This window comes from Dendrobates tinctorius, unplaced genomic scaffold (assembly GCF_039654945.1).
Source record: "Dendrobates tinctorius isolate UK_male_01 unplaced genomic scaffold, ASM3965494v1 ptg000083l, whole genome shotgun sequence".
Taxonomy (NCBI): Eukaryota; Metazoa; Chordata; class Amphibia; order Anura; family Dendrobatidae; genus Dendrobates; species Dendrobates tinctorius.
In genome coordinates, this window is record NW_027361751.1 from 38,703,266 (window position 1) to 38,710,155 (window position 6,890).

Genomic DNA, 6,890 nt, shown 5'->3' on the forward strand with positions numbered 1-6,890 from the left:
AGGATGAGTGACCTCGTGGAGATCAAACATCCAACACTGCGGAGACACCATCACATTTCTCAACGCAGTGATCTAGAGCAATGCCCCCATCCCTTATGGAAAATATGCAAAAACATGCAAAACACAAGCCGCGGAGACACCATCACGTGTTTCTCAACGCAAGCAATGACTAGCCAGGTCTTTCCCCGGGAAGGAACAACCACGGGAAGGGCAGTCTCTAATGAAGGAAACCACCTATGCCAAAACATGGTATCCATCCACAGACAGCTGTTTCGGGGTATTGCCCCTCATCAGTGTGGAGTAGGAAACTGGCTAGTAGGAGCAATGCCTAGTAAAAGACTGTGAAAATGAGGATGAGTGACCTCGTGGAGATCAAACATCCAACACTGCGGAGACACCATCACATGTTTCTCAACGCAGTGATCTAGAGCAATGCCACCATCCCTTATGGGAAATATGCAAAAACATGCAAAACACAAGCCGCGGAGACACCATCACGTGTTTCTCAACGCAAGCAATGACTAGCCAGGTCTTTCCCCGGGAAGGGCAGTCTCCAATGAAGGAAACCACCTATGCCAAAACATGGTATCCATCCACAGACAGCTGTTTCGGGGTATTGCCCCTCATCAGTGTGGAGTAGGAAACTGGCTAGTAGGAGCAATGCCTAGTAAAAGACTGTGAAAATGAGGATGAGTGACCTCGTGGAGATCAAACATCCAACACTGCGGAGACACCATCACATGTTTCTCAACGCAGTGATCTAGAGCAATGCCCCCATCCCTTATGGGAAATATGCAAAAACATGCAAAACACAAGCCGCGGAGACACCATCACATGTTTCTCAACGCAAGCAATGACTAGCCAGGTCTTTCCCCGGGAAGAGCAGTCTCCAATGAAGGAAACCACCTATGCCAAAACATGGTATCCATCCACAGACAGCTGTTTCGGGGTATTGCCCCTCATCAGTGTGGAGTAGGAAACTGGCTAGTAGGAGCAATGCCTAGTAAAAGACTGTGAAAATGAGGATGAGTGACCTCGTGGAGATCAAACATCCAACACTGCGGAGACACCATCACATGTTTCTCAACGCAGTGATCTAGAGCAATGCCCCCATCCCTTATGGGAAATATGCAAAAACATGCAAAACACAAGCTGCGGAGACCTGGCTAGTCATTGCGTTGAGAAACACGTGATGGTGTCTCCGCGGCTTGTGTTTTGCATGTTTTTGCATATTTCCCATAAGGGATGGGGGCATTGCTCTAGATCACTGCGTTGAGAAACATGTGATGGTGTCTCCGCAGTGTTGGATGTTTGATCTCCACGAGGTCACTCATCCTCATTTTCACAGTCTTTTACTAGGCATTGCTCCTACTAGCCAGTTTCCTACTCCACACTGATGAGGGGCAATACCCCGAAACAGCTGTCTGTGGATGGATACCATGTTTTGGCATAGGTGGTTTTTTTCATTGGAGACTGCCCTTCCCGTGGTTGTTCCTTCCCGGGGAAAGACCTGGCTAGTCATTGCTTGCGTTGAGAAACACGTGATGGTGTCTCCGCGGCTTGTGTTTTGCATGTTTTTGCATATTTCCCATAAGGGATGGGGGCATTGCTCTAGATCACTGCGTTGAGAAACGTGATGGTGTCTCCGCAGTGTTGGATGTTTGATCTCCATGAGGTCACTCATCCTCATTTTCACAGTCTTTTACTAGGCATTGCTCCTACTAGCCAGTTTCCTACTCCACACTGATGAGGGGCAATACCCCGAAACAGCTGTCTGTGGATGGATACCATGTTTTGGCATAGGTGGTTTCCTTCATTGGAGACTGCCCTTCCCGTGGTTGTTCCTTCCCGGGGAAAGACCTGGCTAGTCATTGCTTGCGTTGAGAAACATGTGATGGTGTCTCCGCGGCTTGTGTTTTGCATGTTTTTGCATATTTCCCATAAGGGATGGGGGCATTGCTCTAGATCACTGCGTTGAGAAACATGTGATGGTGTCTCCGCAGTGTTGGATGTTTGATCTCCACGAGGTCACTCATCCTCATTTTCACAGTCTTTTACTAGGCATTGCTCCTACTAGCCAGTTTCCTACTCCACACTGATGAGGGGCAATACCCCGAAACAGCTGTCTGTGGATGGATACCATGTTTTGGCATAGGTGGTTTCCTTCATTGGAGACTGCCCTTCCCGTGGTTGTTCTTTCCCGGGGAAAGTCCTGGCTAGTCATTGCTTGCGTTGAGAAACACGTGATGGTGTCTCCGCGGCTTGTGTTAATAGTAACAGACCCGGAAATCACCATTGCAGCCGCGCGGCCCCCCGATGACGTCACATCCACCGGATTGCGCTCCACCAGAAAGTCAGAGTCACGTGGGGCCCCACGTGACCCAGAGCTCAGCGCACCGCCGAGCTGCAACCAGCCTGATACTATATATGGCTTTATGCCAGACTCTGTAGCGCAAAATGGAGGGTCTCCAGAAAAACCTGGGAGACGTCAGCAGCCTTGTTAAACACAAAAGCAGGTCTCTACATCAGTCACTTGGTCAATGTCTCGCTGGTTGGGGCAGCTGGAGGAACATCTGGCAGCAGGGACCCCCAGAGAAGAGTTCCTCGCTTCACTCCCCCTTCTCCAAAATGCTACAGCCTTACAAGCTGATGCATTGGCGGAATCCCTCAGAGTGGCGGCTATATCGGCTGCCCTATCTAACTCAGTGAGACAAGCCCTGTGGCTGAGATCTTGGAGCAGGGACGTAGCACCTAAAATCAAAATATGTTCCATCCCCTTTAAAGGGAAGTATATTTTCGGGCCGTCATTGGATGAGTTATTGGAAAAAGTTTCAGACAAAAAGAAGTCACTACCAGAATCAAAGACAGCCATAAAGAACCCCAAAAAAGGATCCTTTTGACCCTCACAGGAACAGCCTTCCCAATACAAAAGCAAAGGGAAATCAGGAAGGTGAAGCTACTCCAAAGGAGGCTGGGGCAGAAATATCTTTCTCTTCCTTGACCAGCGTCAAAGTAAGCCATGATGCTCACAGAAAAGTAGGCATATTTCTCACTTCCTTCCAAGATGGCGGGTTATATCCTCCAGCCCATGGGTCCTAAAATCCATCCAGGAAGGAGTGAAAATAGAATTTACCCCCTGCCCTCAGCTCTCTACGCAGACACTCCAATCCACTCTAGAGTCAGGCCTCAGAAAACTACTAGCTTCAGGAGCAATCTCTCTAGTCCCAGAGAGGGAGAAGAACAGGGGTCACTACTCTAAGCTCTTAATAAAGAAACCAGATGGGTCCCACAGAGTTATAATAAACCTGAAGCCTCTAAACCAGTATATCCGGGGGGCGGGGCAATGTAGCAGAGCCGTGAGGACGCATCTCGGGAGAGCTCCTATAATGCGGGCAAATATCCTGAGCATAGAACCCGCTGAGAGCGCTATACCTGCCTGTGGCACGGTCCCCCAGGCTTCTGACAGCTTCCAGCTCCCAGGGAGGTGTGTTGAGTGGCTTCGGTGAGGCAGCCCCGCGGCTGTTCCAGCGAGGGAGTGAGGCCTGTGGTGGACGGCAGCCATCTTCTCCTGTGTCTCCTGCAAAGAGACATACGCCATCTGTCGGATCCCGCTCCTGATGGGACCGGCGGGCTGACTCAGCGATTCTTTGAGGTACTTGCAGGGGAAGTGAGATGTGAGCTCTGAGAAATGAGCCCCGCGCTCCCTGGTCACATTAAGCTAGCCCACGGCTCCCGCCATTTCAGGGGTCTGTACACTCAGATTGTGGCCCCCCCTGCAGGCACTTCTATACACCCTGCGCTGTGGGACCTGGGTGACGACCCCAGGCCAGTCACAACTCAGCACTTCATCCTACGACCCCATTCTGAGCTCCCTGCACTCCTCTTTACTACCAAGTATAAATGAGCATATTTATATATATATTCTAGATTAACACTATTGCTGCTGGAGTCTGAGGAAAAAGGGGACTTTGTGTGCACACGTTTATTCAGCTTGCCATTTTGCATCGCTGTTCAATATGAATCGCTCAAAAGGGTCGGGGGCGGCTGACAAACTAAAAGAATTTGCAAGAACTGATCCGTCCGATCGTGCACGATCTCTCAGGCACAATTCATCACATGCTAAAGCTACAGATCTGCGTAAAAACCATGCTTCTGATAGGGAGGTGGGGACCAAGACGATCTCACTCTTAAGGCCCTTTTACATTTAGCGATGCACCAGCGATCCGACCAGCGATCCGACCCGGTCAGGATCGCTGGTGCATCGCTAAATGATCGCTAGTGAGCTTTCATACAGAAAGATCTCACAGCGATGCAGCAGCGACGCAGCGCACGATACTCACCTTTCACACACAGCGATCCTGACGTCCTCCCGCCCGCATCCAGCGTCGCTCGTCGTCACAGCAGGAAGTCTCAGCAGGAAGCCCCCGACGAGAAATGGAGCCGGACATTCTCGCGCGATCAGCGATGGACAGCGGGGGAGGCGGTCGCTGGTAAGTATCACATATAGCGATATCGCTAGCAATATCGCTATAACGTCACAAAACCAGTGACGTTTTAGCGATATTGCTAGCAATATCGCTTAGTGTAAAACCCCCTTTAGGCAAGCATCCGAACAGTTAATGCAGACCATATCTTTAACTAGAGCATCCCTGACCGAAAAGATAGAGGATGTGCACTCTGAGGTGGGCCATCTCTGGCAGGATATGCAAACCACGAGGGGGCGCATTACAGAAGTGGAAACGAGAGTATTCCACTTGGAAGATAATCTCCCACCCATGGAAACTAAGTTAACAAGAGTGGCTGGCTCTATAAGTGCCTGGAAGCAAAAAGCGAATGATCTTGAAAATAGACCGCCAAAATAACATTCAGATTATAGGATTGCCGAAGCGCTCGGAGGGTCAACAACCTGAGCAATTCTTAGAGGGCTGGCTTAAGGATACTCTAGAAGATGAATTCTCCTCCACGTTTTCTGTGGAAAGGGCTCACAGGGTCCCCACAAAGCCACTTCCACCGGGCAGTCCACCTAGACCATTCCTGGCACGCCTCCTCAATTGTAAGGACAGAGATGCTATATTACGTCTGGCACGTCAAAACAAAAAAGCCCTATTAAGTTTAACAATGCCAATTCGATCTTCCCTGATTTCTCTTTGATGAATCCAAAGGGAGTTTGTAGCTATATTCCGCGCTGCCGCTTTAGACAAATTCCAGGAGAATGCTGTATGATTGCAGTGGTTTTATTCTACGCGTTTCAGGGGTCTCATGCCCCCTTCATCAGGAAATACCTCAAATACATACAGGTATCACAGACATAAATAGGTTTGTAAGGATGCTGGATTTCAAAAAAATGAGCGCCAACAAGTCAGATGATGCAGTGTCAAAGTTCAATGACACCACATGGTTAACAGTTAACCTAAGATATATTACAAAAGAATACGTATTTTAAAAGATTTTTTGATTAAATTTTCGTTTACAAAACAGATAATAAAGTCAAATTTACGATTTAAACAAAAAAAAAAAAAAAAAAAAAAAAGGGGAAGGGGGGAGTTTATTCCTGTTTAGAGGTGGATACCTTACAAGTGGACTATCGTATGGAAACAGCAAACCGCTTTTTTTTCATTGAAAGCATTGCAATCTTAATACAAAAAGGGGAAAAAAGTAAAAACATAATTTTAATTCATTACCAATAAAAAATATATAATTTTAGTTAAATTCTAAAAAATTAAATATAAATTATTTTTTAGTATAGAGGAAATGGGTTAAAAAATAATAAAGGATGCTAAAAGCAGCAACACACGAGAAGCTGCACAGCAGCCAGCGCTGCTCAGAATGAGAACGCAAACAGCATGGATTCATTACTTCACTAATACAAAGATCATGGGCAAATTTTAGATATAACATGAAGCACATAAAAAAGGGGGTTAATATCAGATGCAGCAACACACAGGACGCTGTGCAGGAGCCAACTACTGCTCAAAGAAAAAACGCAGGATAAAGCGGCAGAGTGAATGGGTGGCTTCATTAATAGATAAGATCGCAGGCAGCTTTAGTGTTCACCCCCTGACACATAAGTCTTTTAATGAAGCCACCCATATACTAAAAAATAATTTATATTTAATTTTTTAGAATTTAACTAAAATTATATATTTTTTATTGGTAATGAATTAAAATTATGTTTTTACTTTTTTCCCCTTTTTGTATTAAGATTGCAATGTTTCAATGAAAAAAAAGCGGTTTGCTGTTTCCATACGATAGTCCACTTGTAAGGTATCCACCTCTAAACAGGAATAAACTCCCCCCTTCCCCTTTTTTTTTTTTTTTTTTTTGTTTAAATCGTAAATTTGACTTTATTATCTGTTTTGTAAACGAAAATTTAATCAAAAAATCTTTTAAAATACGTATTCTTTTGTAATATATCTTAGGTTAACTGTTAACCATGTGGTGTCATTGAACTTTGACACTGCACCATCTGACTTGTTGGCACTCATTTTTTTGAAATCCAGCATCCTTACAAACCTATTTATGTCTGTGATACCTGTATGTATTTGTGGTATTTCCTGATGAAGGGGGCATGAGACCCCTGAAACGCGTAGAATAAAACCACTGCAATCATACAGCATTCTCCTGGAATTTGTCTAAAGCGGAAGCGCGGAATATAGCTACAAACTCCCTTTGGATTCATCATTTCTTTGGTCACTGAAGACCTGTGGATCTGCAGCAGCCGCTACCTACACGCTCTTATCTCATCCTAACCAGGTGAGCATATTTCATGATATACTGTCTTTTGTAACGTGGATAAGACCCTATTGCGCTTTTTTGTCTCCCCCTTTTTTTGCAATACTGATTTCTCTTTGGAACTCGAAAAGCAAAGGGCACAATTCATGGACATGCAG